This window comes from Misgurnus anguillicaudatus, chromosome 16 (genome assembly GCF_027580225.2).
Source record: "Misgurnus anguillicaudatus chromosome 16, ASM2758022v2, whole genome shotgun sequence".
Lineage (NCBI taxonomy): Eukaryota > Metazoa > Chordata > Actinopteri > Cypriniformes > Cobitidae > Misgurnus > Misgurnus anguillicaudatus.
Window position 1 is genome coordinate 12836934 of NC_073352.2, and position 16368 is coordinate 12853301.

The 16368-nt window shown below is 39.4% G+C and overlaps 1 protein-coding gene and 1 long non-coding RNA gene across 3 annotated transcripts in view; one reads left to right on the forward strand and one right to left on the reverse strand.

Moving 5' to 3' along the window:
- Window positions 1–16368, reverse strand: part of slit3 (slit homolog 3 (Drosophila)) — a 254076-nt gene that overhangs the window by 155284 nt on the left and 82424 nt on the right. The gene's annotated exons all lie outside the window — the stretch shown is intronic.
- On the forward strand, window positions 3874–8998 carry LOC129416159 (uncharacterized). Its single transcript, XR_012358102.1, has 5 exons — window positions 3874–4168; window positions 4578–4629; window positions 5183–5344; window positions 5473–5565; window positions 8738–8998. It is a non-coding gene; the product is annotated as an uncharacterized lncRNA (long non-coding RNA).

Sequence of the window (16368 nt, forward strand, 5' to 3'; positions counted from 1 at the left end):
TCCAATTCTGGTATTTTCATCTCAGAAAGAGATGTCTGTCGTCTCTGCAATACATACCATTATGATTTACTTATGATTACAGGCCCTCTTGAGGCACGCGGCTGTCACCCTATAGTGTCTCACATTGTTTGCTTGCCAAGTGTGTAGGAAGGCGGTGAATCACGCACATCCCTCAAGTGCTTTTGACCATTGGAGGAAAGCACGCTCTTTTGTTTCATTTTGTTAGGCACAGATCTGCAGTGTGTTGAAGGTCACCAGGGAAAGACAGGGTGGACAACTTGTTCAATAACACGCCTTTGGTGTTGCTTTACAATAATTATTTGATTAAGCAAAGCCCTTGCAGAGCAATGAAACGTTTTAACTACTCCCACTGGAGTCGATACTGAGATACTATACCATTATAATTAGGGTGGGAGTTTTAGGAGTCAATTAGCTTTTTGATAGCTCATGCACATTTACAGATTTCAGCTTTTACTCACTCAAACATTAAATATAAAATAGCCAACATGGTTATACAACTTAAAAAAGTAAGTTAACTGGTTGCCTTAAAGGAAAACACCATCGTTTTTCAATATTTTACTATGTTCTTACCTTAACTTAGATGAATTAATACATACCTATCTTTTTCCAATGTGTGCACTTTTAATCTTTGTACAGCGCGTTGTGAATGTGTTAGCATTTAGCCTAGCCCCATTCATTCCTATGGCTCAAAACAAAAGTTTTGTCCTCGCGTGGGCCGATGCGAATGACGCGATATGGGCGGCGCGTTTGCCGCGACAAAACACGCTATTCGCCTCAAACGTGTCTTCGCCCAAGTTGAAAATATTCAACATGAATTCGCATCAGTGTTGTTTTTGGCAGCCCTTTTAGTTTTAGTCTTTTGGACGAACATGCTTTTTAGTTCTAGTCACATTTTGTCACTTATAAACTTAATAGTTTTAGTCAAGTTTTAGTCTACGAAAACACAAAAAGGTTTTAGTCAAGTTTTAGTCAACGAAAACGCAAAAAGGTTTTAGTCAAGTTTAAGTAAATTTTAGTAAAAAAAAGTATTCTTTAACAAATTAATTTAGGTTAAAAAGTGCCTTGCCTTGTTATTTAAATACACCACAAAACGTATTGGAAATGGGCTTAGGTTTGACAAGTAGATACATGTAAAACATTAAGCTTACCATGAAATGTGTCACAAGCCGAATGTCGAGTAAAATTGAATGTATATGATATGTTAACTTTTGATAGGCTACCTTTAAAAAAATTTAGCGTGATGAGCCTTCAGGTGCTGCTTGAGGTTGGTGGTATTCTTCCCACCTAGTTTGTGGCCACATTTAGCGTCGTCTCCCAATATGCATTCCGTTTTTCTTTTTGATGGATTATACTGAAAGAATGTCCATAAATCATCTTGTCTTTTCCGTTTATTGGCGTCACCGCCACGGTCCTTCGAACTCACCACGGCCGCAGGTTTGTTGTTGTTGTTGTTTGAAATCTGGTGCGCGTGCGGTAGCCGGGTGGTGGGCGTGAGTGAGACTGTGTCCCAAACCGCATACTTCCATACTATATAGTAGGCAAAAAGCACTACTTCTCGTACTCTTTGCCTACTATATAGTATGGAAGTAGGCGGTTTGGGACGCAGCGAGAGTTCACCCAAAACAAGCATAGGAAGCGGCAGCATTATTGCTGATACTTTTTAGCTAAAAACAGACAGATTTCACGCAAAATAGGCAGAAATGACATGCATTGTGAACGTCAGACTTATAATCATTTTCGTTCCTTTCCGTCTCGTCTCGTCAACAAAAACTCGAAAGCGTCTCGTCATGTTTCATCACCTTAGAGACTTTTTTAGCTAGTCATTGTCGCATTAGCGTCATGAAAAATGGGTGCGTCAACTAAATCATTTCGTTTTTCGTCATCGTTGACGAAAACAACACTGATTCGCATGACACGAAGTAAAATCCCACAAGTAATTTAGAGCGAGCAACGCGTCGGGTGTGTACGTAGCATTTGTTGAGGTAAGAACATACCAAAACACTGAAAACCGGTGGTGTTTTCCTTCAAAATTTTGAGTTAATTCAATACAAAAATATTGTCAATTAATATTTTTAAGTTGATTTAACACACGATTTTTTGAGCAACTAAGTAACTAAAGCCAGGTAACTTTTTTAAGTTAAACCACCGAATCCTTTTGACTGGCTTTAATGAGACTTAATACTTACTAAAATCCTACATATGTCAGCCCACACTTTTCACAATTTTGATGTTTTAGTGCCAAGAGAGGTCACACTAAATGCTGACTTTTGCCAGAAGCAGCAATTTTGTTCTTAAAATTTTGTGATTGTTTACATATTTCCTATATTTTCTGTTTAAATCTTAATAAAGAAAGACAATATATATATATATATATATATATATATATATATATATATATATATATATATATATATATATATATATATATATATATATATATATATATATATATATATATATATATATATATATATATCAGAGATGCTCACAAGTCTCTGAGCTTGAGTTCGAGTCAAGTCTGAAGTCTTTGAGCTCGAGTCCAAGTCAAGTCTGAATTCTTTGAGCTTGAGTCCAAGTCAAGTCTCAAGTCTCTGGGCTCGAGTCCAAGTCAAGTCTCAAGTCTCGTTGTAACAAATAAAACTCTAATAACAAATAAAGAAATTATAAACATTTATAAAAAGGAACATAGTTGCACATTAAGTAAGGTCTAAAATTAGCATTATGTACAGAAATTAAATTAAATGGATTATAACACTGTCTTTATTGTACAAATTAAATATTATTATTATTATTTTTGAGCAATAGAAGTGATTTTCTGTTTGTCTTGGGTTGTTTGATTAACATAAATGACACAGACTAAAGTAGGTTAATTGAGGTTACTGTCTCTTTATTAAGAACAAATAAGCCCAGACTGGTTTCTGACTGGTTTCTTAAGACATAAACAAAAATGTTTTATTAGAAAAAGAATACTGTGAGATCATTTTGCGTGTATGTATGTGCCTTGTCCAGAAAAGATTGATTTTATGTTGGCTTAACTTTTGAAACACTTCTCTCTGTATGTACACTACTGAGGGCACTAAACGCTTGATCAAACACAGGCGGAGCGCTTCAGGAAGAAGATGCAGCAGTCGCTTCACATAAAAACGTTACGTTGTTTTTCATTGCTCTATTCAGCAAATGTATGTTGATGGACTACACTACAGTATGACACAAAGTAGCGCAACTCTGGAGCTGGACCGGACACACTTAACCGCATGTGCGTACAGAAATCTGCTCACTTGAGCGCCTTTTTGCGGTTAAATTGTTTAACCATTTAAACAATTGCAAGCCTTAGAAACAGTGATAAACTTACCCTATTTAAATTGCATATTAATCCGCAAATCGCATGCCAGCCGAACCGCGGATCCGTCACAGCACTACCCAAAGCTACGGATGAATGCCACAGCAGCGGCCGGTGCATTCATGTATGTTCGCGGCCGTGCGCGCGGAGCAGATAGGTCACATGTTACGTAGTGGGCAGGTTGTAGGTAACGGAGAGAGCTGTGACAGCGAGCTCATCAGACGTTTCCTAAAAATAAACATTGTTCACGAGTCGCGCGGCTCGAGTCCGAGTCGAGTCTGAAGTCTTTGAGGGTCGAGTCTCAAGTCGAGTCTGAAGTCACTGTGTGTGCGACTTAAGTCGCACTCGAGTCCGAGTCTCAAACTCGAGTCCCCATCTCTGATATATATATATATATATATATATATATATATATATATGTATTTGTTGTATTTGTTTTTCCTACTATGGAAGTCAATGGTTACAATCAGCTGTGCACTGTAAAATGTAATAGCTAACTTTACTTAAAAATAAATAGTTATCATAACTAGTTGCTCCATAATTTGTTGACTCTACTAGCTTACAATAAGTTGACACAGCATTTTGGTGAGGAGAGTAATTAAACTTATCATACTTCAGTAACCTTTACTTGAGAAGTATGAGTGTCTCCACACCCTCCCAACAGTTGGTGGCGGTAATGCACCATGCTGGATGCCAACCGCCAATACAAATCAACGAAGAAGAGATTGCACATGCGCAGTTCCTCCTGAGACGTTGGATTTGAACCATTACGCGGCAAAAGAACGTTTGTCTGGATTTGGTTTGAAGGTAAGAGCATGCAAAATGTTAATTTGGAGAGGCCATGTATGTAATACTTCAGTCTGTTTGTAGGTTAAATGTATTTCTACAATTTAGTAAAGTCAGGACTATGTTCTGTTAATGTTCTGAGCTGAGTTTTGTTTGTGAGGTAAGGTTTAAGCTAAAGCTAGCTAACCACCTTGTCATAGTCCCACCTTGTAAATCTCAAATTTCTTAAACTGTAAATATGAATTCATATCGCCAAACGCAATGTGCTTGTTAACTGTTGCGCGCATCGGCTATAACTGGCGATGGCACAGTAAAACTTTAACTTATCTGCTAGCTCAGCTGTTAAGCAGGAGGTCTGGATCAGAATATTCATATATTCATTCGATTTTTAATTTTGAGATTCGAATTTTTTTTCTGTTTTTAACATTAGCGTTAATGCAGAGACTGCCAAGCAGGAAGTGCACTTCACGCTCCCGCTCAAGGTTTGTAACTTACTGTTAATGTGCTCCAATATTAAAGGTGGGATATATTTTTCTATTGAAAGGGCATTTGGTATTTTTGTGATTTTAAAATAATTAAGGTTATTTATTTAACATTTTGGCCCAAGCAGAAAATTAAGGGCACCTCAACTCAGCCTGCAATTATTTTAAAATTTCCCAAAATAACTGCATTACTGAAAAATACTAGATACTAAACCTAAATTAATGAAACTTTCAGAATAGAAAGTTATGATATGAACCAAATAACCATAAAACCCCCTTGACTAATTCTAAGCATAAAATACATACATATACAATTTGTTATATTCAGATAGCCTGTTGTAATGGAATGAGTAGCAGGGCAATATACATACATGTATCCTTTATGCCTTACAAGCAAGCGTTAATTAGAGCTGATTGGATGCAGAAGTTGCAGTAATATATTCATTTTCGAGGCTTGTGTAATACTAGTTTTCTGGCCAGTGTGACCTAGTGATTTGTTATTAAAACGCATCCAAAATGACTTCATTAAATGCTCATTTGTCTGTTTCTTTAGGTTCTGTCAGAGTTCTTTCGCTTAACCAGCAAAAACCTCAAAATCGAGTTTTTCAAAGAACTGGACAAATACACTCCTCGCTGTCTTGACATTTTCAAGTCCAAGGGTGGATGTACCGGCCAGATACTTAAGGCGTATTTGCATCATCAAATCGCACTGGGGGTACGTTTCTCATGCACATTAATGATTTAATGGTGTCAGCAAAATAGTGTAACCACATTGTATTTTCAGAGCTGTTAATTGATGGTCCTTGACCATTTATGGGTGATATGTATGAAATTATCTTTCAGAATACAGATGTTACTGCTTAGTGAACAGCAGTCCTCCGTGGCCTTCCCATCCTCCTTGGAGATGAGAACAAAGACTTCTTCAAGACATACTTTGTAAGTAGTTTCAGGTGCTAATTTACAGTGGCCGAGTAGGCTTGTCGCGATAGTCGGTGATTACCAGTGTGTCAGCCTCTTACCGGTTAGATCACTTGCCCACCGCGACACCGTCTTTCACCGTCGTTTTGATATTTTTTTGTAATTAAATAATTTAGTTTCGTTAGAGAGAGCAAACATGAATGTGTCTTCTGCCTGAATTCAGCAGTGCTGAACGCGCATCATCACAGAGCAGCCGGTGTCAGATTTCATTTATTCCTTTCAGAGTGTGTGAGGCGAGCGACTGACCAGACGATGGCAGAAGCCGTATGCTTACTCATTTTTGTTATAATATAGATATATGTTGTTTAAAGGAATAGTCTACTCATTTTCAATATTAAAATATGTTATTACCTTAACTAAGAATTGTTGATACATCCCTCTATCATCTGTGTGCGTGCACGTAAGCACTGGAGCGCGCTGCGACACTTCGATAGCATTTAGCTTAGCCCCATTCATTCAATGGTACCATTTAGAGATAAAGTTAGAAGTGACCAAACACATCAACGTTTTTCCTATTTAAGACGAGTAGTTATACGAGCAAGTTTGGTGGTAGAAAATAAAACGTAGCGCTTTTCTAAGCGGATTTAAAAGAGGAACTATATTTTATGGCGTAATAGCACTTTTGTGAGTACTTCGACTCGCCTGAAAAGTCCGCTCCCCTTCTCCCTCTCATAATGGGAGAGGGAGGGTGTTACTGCGCCGAGTCGAAGTACTCCCAAAAGTGCTATTACGCCATAAAATATAGTTCCTCTTTTAAATCCGCTTAGAAAAACGCTACGTTTTATTTTGTACCACCAAACCTGCTCGCACAACCACTCGTCCCAAACAGTTAAAACGTTGATGTGTTTGGTCACTTCTAACTTTATCTCTGATTGGTACCATTGAATGAATGGGGCTAAGCTAAATGCTATCGAAGCGTCGCAGCGCGCTCCAGCGCTACGTGCACGCACACAGATGATAGAGGGATGTATCAACTCTTCTTAGTTAAGGTAATAACATAGTTTAATATTGAAAATGAGTAGACTATTCCTTTAAGACAGCGTACGCAAGCACTGCATTTAAAGGGATAGTTCGGCCAAAAACGATATTAAACCCATGATTTACTCACCCCCAAGCTGTCCGAGTTGCATATGTCCATCGTTTTTCAGACAAACACATTTTCGGATATTTTAGAAAATATTCCAGATCTTTCCGCTCATCAAACGCAATGCCACGGGGTCCAGCAACAGTCCACGACCCCCAAGTCCAAAAAAGTGCGTCCATCCCCCACAAATCAAATCCAAACGGCTCCAGGATGACAAACAAAGGTCTTCTGTGGGTAATCCGTGCGGTGTTGTTGTAGAAATATCCATATTCAAAACGTTACCAACGCTACAAACCACCTTCCGGCAGCGCCGCCATCCTGGAGTGATGCGCATTCAGGATGAGAGTTTACGCAGCGTACAGAGTTTCTCTGCTGCTGCTCTGTGCCCCCGCCCTCCGAATTTGTCATACGTCACTAAGAAAAGTGCGTACACTACGCTAATACTCTCTCCTGAGTCTAAGATGGCGGCGCTACCGGAAGGTAGTTTATAACGTTAATAACATTTTAAATATGGATATTTCATCAACAACACCGCACGGATTACCCACAGAAGACCTTTGTTTATCATCCTGGAGCCGTTTGGATTTAATTTGTGAAGGATGGACGCACTTTTTTGGACTTGAAGGTCGTGGACTATTGCTGGACCCCGTAACATAACATTTAATGAACAGAAATATCTAAAATATTTTCTAAAATATCCGAAAATGTGTTTGTCTGAAAAACGATGGACATATGCAACTCGGACAGCTTGGGGGTGAGTAAATCATGGGTTTAATATCGTTTTTGGCCGAACTATCCCTTTAAACAGTTGCATCTAATTCAAATTGAAAGTAAGCCCCTCCCACCCTGTGAAACCGGTATCATCGGGGTTGTCACGCACCGATTAACCGGTGGGAAAATTTTGTCACCGCAGCAACCCTATGGCCGAGAGGGGTCACAACACATGCATTGCAAATGCCACAGCACCTCCAGATTTGGAAACAACAGTGTCATAAAAGTGGCCTATTATTTTCATATATGCCATATGCAATTTCGACATGCAATGCAAACTGCACAGTAGAGCTGGGCCATAAATTGACTGCAATTCTCATGCATATCTCATCAGTAAAGCTGGTTTCATGATTAGTAGTAAGTCGCCATCACCTGCTTTCAAATGCAGCAGCATTTACTACACAGAGACGTATTTCACTGAGAAGCTAGGCAAAATCGTGTTCGTAATCGTGGAAAATCGCCTCTGATAATGCATGAGATTTTGCCGAGCTTCTCTGTGAAATACGGCTCTGTGTAGTAAATGCTGCTCCACCTGAAAGCAGGTGATGGTGATTTACTATTAATCACGGAGCCAGCTTTACTGATGAGATGCGCATGAGAATCGCAGTCGATTTCTCGCCCAGCCCTACTGCTCAGTACAATGTGTAATGCATAGGTTATGCTTATTGGAAATTTTAGTTAAAAGGACCTCTGGCTAGTTTAACAAATTAGCCTTTTTGGGTTAGCCCTAACGTTTTGCTCCACAAACGTGATAGAAGAACACCCCAATGTTTTCGTTGTAGCGATATTTAAAGACAGCATTTTTACCCATAATGCATTCTGGACTGATGTAGATGGCTCCAAGCGCTGCTACAAACATAAGGCAAATAAACAATAACGTTATCAAGATAAGCTATTACCTCAGTTAGCGAGCGAAATATACCTTCCTCCGTGTTTACGGCATGTTTAGGCTCAAATTGGATAGTCTTGAATGGCAGACATTTAGCTCGCTAATAAGGTTGTCTTAAAATATCTCGCTACAACAAAAACATTGGAGGTGGTGTTCTATCACGTTTTTGGAACAAATGGTAGGGCTAACTCAATAAGGCTAATGTGTCATCAGCCAATGCCTCTTCAGATGTAAATATGAGCAGATGTGAGATACCCTCAATTGGTCCTGATCAGAACTACCTATCAACCTTCTTTCTAAAGTGGCTGCTTTGTGTTTTCTACCTAAATGCAAGGTTGTATATCAATGTGGAATTGTGTAATATCTCATGTAATTTGTGTTTTTAGGACTGTGATGAACCGGAACTGGCCAACACCTCTATTGAGATCCTAACAGTAATCCCGGAAGGTACCCCACCTCAAGGAACACACCAACATTTTGGGTTTTTGGCTTGTTCACCAGAATTCCCCAGGGTTGGATGGGTCCATGCATGCCATTTTCATCTCTGTGTGTCCTGTGGCTTTGTCTGACGCGCCCACCGCTAGCTTGGCTTGGCACAAAGATTGTGGGTAGGTGGCTTCAGCTGGCGTGCTGCTCCCTATAAGTGACAAAATGGCGCAGACGTTTTCCTGTTTGTATGTTGTGATTTGTGTGGTCACGGCGTGTACAGGTGGCGGGGTCATGTGAGACACAGCCATCTTCTAGCAGTATACATACAGGGAACTATAGAAGCACTGCTACTTGGGTGGAGTGATTTGTTCGCAGCACCTGAGAAGCCCCCTGGTGAGGAGAGAGTTGTGCTAATCACTCCGCCCAAGTATCAGTGCTTCATCTGAGAATATAGTTTCCTGTATGTATACTGTTGGGGGATGTCTGTCTTATGTGACCTTGTCGTTTGTGCACGCTGTGACTGTGCAGGTCGCAACATATAGGTGGGAAAATGTTCGCGTTGATTTGTCGCTTATTTGGAGCAGTGTGCTGGCTGGAGCCATTTACTTCCGGTCTTTTTGCTGGGCCGGGCTGGCGGTGGGTGCGTCGGACGGAGTTGCAGGACGCACGGAGATGAGGGGGGTATGTATGGACTTATCTAACTCTGGGGGATACGGTGAATAGGGTAAAAACCCAAAATGTCTGCGTGTTCCTTTAAGGCCCAAAATTCAATCACTCAAAAATCTTCTGTGCAGTGAGTAGTGAAGTTCTTTGTTTTACACACACACACACACACACACACACACACACACACACACACACACTTACATTTATGGTGTATCTACATTATTGATGGAAATATATTTTTTTTTCTTTTTGTCATTTGGTCTTGGTTTTGTGTAATGGTGAATGTGTGATTTGTTTTTATGTCTTTTTTCAAAATTCAAATTCTTTCTTATTGGATGTGCAGTTAACTGTATTGATCTGTTTCAATCAAATAAAGTGTTTCATTGATTCATTCAAACTGTTGTCTCTATTTGTTTCAAAAACTTAAAACTTTTGAGTAAAGTTTACTTGAATATTTTAAGGCAATCGGTTTCATAAGATTTCCTTAGTATTGTGAACACTTAGCCTTGTAAGGATAACTTGCCTTAATGAGTACTGCTAACTGAACATAACTCAGTTGTCTGAACTGACATTTCCTTAGTGACGGGAGCTAATGATTTTTAAGTTCACTGTACTACCATGACCTAAGTTGTCTTGACTAACATTTTTTTTGTCATCATAACTAATGATTTTGCGTTAACTGTACTCAAGTGTACTACCATGATATGAGTTGTCCTAACACATTTCTTCTCAGCTACAACAACTTAAAAATTGATTGTCAACTTTACTTTAAAAATTTGAGGCAATCGGTTTCCTAAGTTTTTTTAAGTAAAGTCAACAAATTACATTTTACAGTGTGTGCTTAAATGTAAAATATCCAAATATCTTCTTTTGTGTTCATCAGAAAAAAGAAATTCATACCAACAACATGAACAACATAAGAATGAGAAAATGATGACAGAATTTTCATTTTTGGGTGAACTTAAACATCACTTAACACAGCCAGACCAGCTGAATCCACCTTCTCTACATATTTTATTACTGAACCAGCACCTGTCCAGCAACAAGTAAGCTCATACACAACCATTTAAAATCTTCATCCAAGCCCTCGCCAGAAACAACACAAAGCAAACCACACACAAACACATAAACGGATTGCAATCTAAGATGAACTCCTTCTGGGACCCAGTTCATATTGGTGTTCTGAATAAAATAGCACCATAATGTTTCAATCAATCTGAGGATGTTTCCGAGATTTGATGTCCAAAGACACCCTGTTCCATTCCAGACTTACCAAAGACGTTGTATCTATAGCAATGAAACATGCATACTCAACTAGTGGCCCAAAACTGTGCATTTTGGGCGCCTAATGACCGACCACTTGGACTCCGAGTTCAGCCAAGTAACTCCTCACATTGCTGTGGCCAGAATGAGTAATGGAGGTTTGAATATCTAACTCGCTTTCTGGAGTCGCACAGGAAGATAAAAAGGAAAAACAACAACGGGAAAGTTGAGGAGAGGCGTCTGTTTTCACTTAGGTCCCCTACGCCCCACAAACCTTGGCATTGTTGCCTAGAGGAGACTGGCTGTGAGCGTTGCCTCGGATCATAAAAAGAAGCTGTAATTAGCTAAGCGACAATTGAGTTCACAATAAAAGAAGGGCAGCCCCGACCGTTAGCTTTCGGTTGCTCTCGTAAAGTGACCAGAGCAGGCGGTTCTCACTGTAAACCCGCTCCTGAACGCGTGCAAGAGGGCAAGCCGCGTGTCTCGTTCCACTAACTGCCTCAACCGTAATCACCCATTTAACTACTGGCACGGCTGGCATGCTGACTGTGCCACTTTATGTAAGGTCTGGCATGTCAAAGGGCGAATTTATCAAGTTTTGGAAAGTCTCGACATCTACAACACGAGTTTCTATCTGAGAGCCAAGCACAGAAGCGAGGCTAGACTTGCTGTTGATTCAGATGTTCTTGTAAACACAGCAGCATGGTGCAAAAGTGCTGTCCTGTCAGAGTTTTTTCCAGGCTGTGTGAAGGGCAACAGCTCTGCAGCCAGCATAACTACTCGAGATGAGTGCCATAATGCTGTAATGGGCTTTTGTTTGTTTTCTTATTCACTCAGGCTTTTCCGAGATGCGCACTTTCGGATGAAAAACATTCCTCGGGATCATTTCGTGCTTTGTTCGCACTTGCAAAAACAAGTGACACGGCCAATACTTCCAGTAAGGTTGCTGGATACAGGGTACTGTTTGAGCATGGGTTCAATAGTTTAACACCCTTGAGGAATCTCTGGGACATCTAATGTACACAATTACTTTAATTCCTCTAAACTGTAGCGCTAAAACCTTTGCATACCGGTGCATTTTAAGGAGCATTTTAAGTAGATGTTACTTAGCTACTGTCTAACTGTCTAAGCTAATCCTTTTTCAATGAATCAAGCTTAAATTTCAGTCTGTTTTACAAACTAAGCTATCATGTTGCTTTTGAAACCTTGAATACAATGCACCTGTCATATAGTATGGAGTACACATAGGATGATTTTATGAACTTCACAGCCCCTGGTCACCATTCACAATGTAAAAAATCTCAGCCTGTTTAACCCTAACAGAGTATCATAACACAATTTATGTATCTAAAAATGCACATTATAGCTTAACAGTAAGTATGTGCTTGTAACGAGTGTTTAAACATAAAATATTAGAGATCTCCACCAAACAGATTAATACTATACGGTGGAAGTGTCTGGGTGATTCTAATGGAGCTGTAGTGATGATAAAGAGGCCGACTGTTGAATTTTTCACCTACAGGAAGAGGCTGAAGGTTCATTCGGGGGCTGCGCTGCTAAAGAAGGAAAGTAAGATTGTTGGGCACCGCAGCGCATTCGTTCTTGCTCTTTAAAACATGTGCAAGCAGTTCTGCCCATTTAAATCCAATTACGATCTGAACCGGTCGTCATGGGAACCACCTGTGATAAACACCCCGGCACATAATGGCCCCAAACTATTCCCCAAATTATAGGCGCCCTCAATCAACAGAGCGAATTAGGCCCTTTCTCCTCTCCCCTGCTTCTGTCGAGCGGGTTACTCTATCTAAGAGCACTTTCTCTAGAGACCAACTTAACTGGACAGCGTACGGATGATTGTAAAGACTTTAAATGAATGAACTACCACGGCTGTGTCTCACATTCTGCATGTTAGCAATTGCTGACACAAAGGTCTTGTGAACTGAAATGAAGTAAACATTTAGCCAGAATGTCCTGGTTTGCAGTTTCCAAAAAAAAACATTACTTTTATTTCTACTGAACAAAATGCTTAAAATATCAAAATTACCCAATGATTTACTCACTCTCAAGCAATCCGAGATACATATGCCAATTATCTTTCAGACGAACACATTTGGAGTTGTTTTAGTAAATGCCCTTTCTTTTCCAAGCTTATAAAGGTAAAAAACAGGGATCAGGGAACAACTTCCGACTTTGAAGCCCAAAAAGTACATTCACCTGTGGTAATCCACACAGCTCCCAAGGGTTAAAAAAAGTATTTTCCGGGTAATCGATGCGATTTTGTAAGAAAAATATCCATATTTTAACCTTTATACACAATAATAACTACCGTATTTTCCGGACTATAGAGTAAGTCGCACTTTTTTCCTAGTTTGGCTGTTCCTGCGACTTATTGTCTGGTGCGACCTACATGTCAAAATTAATTCATACTGGTGAAATAAACCAAGAAAGACCATTACCGTCTACAGCCGTGCGAGTCCGCTCTGTGCTGCTCCTGTATTTATGTAATACATTGGATTCAGTGATGTGGAATGACTTCGAGACCTTTTTGAACTTGATTTGGCTTATGTTAAGTTATTTTAGCCTATTCAGCCTCTCAGGTATGTTCTGTATGCTATTATGTATCGTGTAAATAACTGTTTATTTTACTTTAACATGTACGGACACCTATTCAGCCTGCTGTTCTGTGCTATTTTTTAGTTGAATAGCTTGCCTTTCCAGATTAAATGTCTGTTCTTCGGCTTGGATTTTGTAAAATAATTTTCTAAATAAATGCGACTTACACTCTCAGAAATAAAGGTACAAAAGTTGTCACTGGGACAGTACCCTTTGAAAAAGGTACACCTGTTTACCCAAAGAGTGCATATTAGTACTTTAAAGGTACATATTGGCAGTTCAAAGATACATATTAATACCTAAATGGTACATATTAGTACCTTTTTTAAAGGGTACTGCCCCAGTGACAGCTTTGTACCTTTATTTTTGTCAGTGTATAGTCCAGTGCGACTTATATATGATTATTCATCTTCATGACGCATTTTTGATTGATGCGACTTATACTCCGGAGCAACTTACAGTCCAGAAAATATGGTAGCTTCCGGTAAAGACGCCATCTTGAACTCCGAGAGTCACAAGAGTCAATGCGCAATGTACCCATGGCAACCAACGCTCACTACGCTACAACTCTTTCGGGAATCGCGTGAATCCAAGATAGCGTCTTTACCAAAAGCTAGATATAGTTTATAAAGTTTAAAATATGGATATTTTTCTTACAAAATCGCATCGATAACCCTTATGCTGCATTTACACCAACTGTGTCTGAGGCGTCAAAGTCGCGTCTACCGCGTCTAGTTTGCTGCTTGAACAGTTTGAATCCATTCGCGCGTCTAGAGCGTCAGAGGCAAAATCCACTTCTTGTGGGAGGGGCAAGTGCTATGCGGTTTTCTGTTTGCAAGATGGCTGATGTTGATTGTGCATTTATCGAGCGTGTTACCGGTTTGTATTTGGTAATCTTACTACAGGGGGAAAATAAAAGGCGCGAGTCAATAAACGTCACGTGACTCAAAAGTGAAATGTATTTACAACTTACCAGGTTGCCAAATGTCCTCACTGACACTCTTCCAAGCGAGGTCCTTTTTATTCCTGTCTCTATAGAAATAAAAATGTGTGTCATATAGCTCCGGGTGACTGCTCATGGACAATATCAAGTGTTCCTTCATGTGGAATGAGTGACTTTGGTCGGGGCTGCTGCCACAGCAGCAAGCAGGCTACTGATTGGTTAATGAGGTGCGAAAATCCACCAAAGTTAAAATTTTTCAACTCGGGAGTCAGTCGCAAATTCGCGTCAAATGCACAAAAAGCAGCATTCACGCATACCGCACGTACCGCGGCAGACACTTAATTCCTGCCGCGAGACCTCCAGACGCGCGTCAATGCGTCTTCACATTGACTTAACATTGAAATCACTTGCGGTTGACGCCTCTACCGCGGCTGGTGTGAACGCAGCATTAGAATAACTTTATTAACCCATTTAAGCCGTGTGGATTACCTCTGGAATGATGAATGCACTTTTATGGGGTTTAAAGTCAAACGTTGTTCACTGATCCCTGTTTTCTACCATTATAAAGCTTGGAAGAGCAAAGACATTTCCTAAAATAACTCCAAATGTGCTCGTCTAAAAGATAGACATGTATCTTGGATTGCTTGAGGGTAAGTATTTGGCTGGAGGATCACTTTAAATCAGAATGTGAAAGGAGTTTTCTAAGACACATGGACTAAAATAACAATTGCAGGAATTAACTGGAAAACTTTATGAAAAGTGGGCATTACATATTAAAACAGAGCTCAGTGATTGGAGGAGAGGGGTTGAAATATTAAAAAGCTTGGTTACAAATTGTCAAACAAGTAGAAAGGTAAAACAAATCATTTGCTATATTTTAAACAGTTTTGTACTTGGAATAATGACACTTGCAATAAGACAGGGAAGAAGTATTAAATTGTTTGATATCTCACCAAGTTTTTAAAATCAATTAACTCATTACATGCAAGTTCTGTCACATTTTTCAGCAGCCATTTGAAATGCTTTATCAACGTAAAGAAATCAATAGCGAAATAATTATAATAATAATTAAGCCTTCCCCAAGCTGAACTAACGAACATAGTTGTCTTTGTATACAAGGGTGGAGATTTGGTTTAAAGATTAGTGGGCAGGGCTTGACATTAACTTTTTGGGCAACTTGTCCTTCGGACAAGTAAATTTCTGTTTCACTTGCCCATGCACAAAAGTCACTTGTCCGGGTAAAGATTTATAATATAATGTATTTTTTGTGTTTTGCCCTAACCCTAATCAGTGGCGGAGCAAGGGATTTTCAGTGGTGGCCAGGCAGGGGCCAGCAGTTACTCTGGTGGCACATAAAATCTCTATCATCCATCCTTAAAATACTTTTAAGTATTATAGGTGTGTTAATAAGAATAATGTGTAACATACAATTGCTACAATACTTGAATTTTAATTAAAATGAATTGAGATTAACATAAAATTTATAGTCATTATTCAACCTCATGTTTTTTTAAACTATTTAATCAAATAAAACTTTTGAAATTTACTTTGAAACCAGGATTTATATCTCCCATTGCTGAAAATACTATAGAGACCAGACAATCATGTGAATTTAGGCCACTGAAATGTATTTTACTAAGATTAATTTGGCTGCTTCTTGTTACTCTTTCTGAAGAATGATGCTATATCTGCTGCCTTTCTCTTCATTTTTCCCACATTTCAATGATTGTAGAAAAGTGTCACCTTTAATAAATGGACTAATCCGGTCACCCCTGTTATTTAGTGCGATATGGACTGTTCCAAAACGTACCGCTAGAGAGTCTGCGCAGTGTCGGAGAATAGAGCAAATGAATGATAACGGGAAAGGAGATCGGCTGAATAGTGTAAATAGTTATAGTTTAAATAAGCAGGATTGATTCAAATCAAAGGAGGGTTTGTGGACTGTGCGTGTGCGTGCATTATACTAACCACACATCTATGCACATTTAATAAAGTCAACGATTTGAATACTTTGAGTGAGACATACTTGTTCTAACCGGACAAACTGTAGCCTTCAACCAAACCCGGACTAGCAATTAAAGCAAAATAATAGAAGATTTTTCA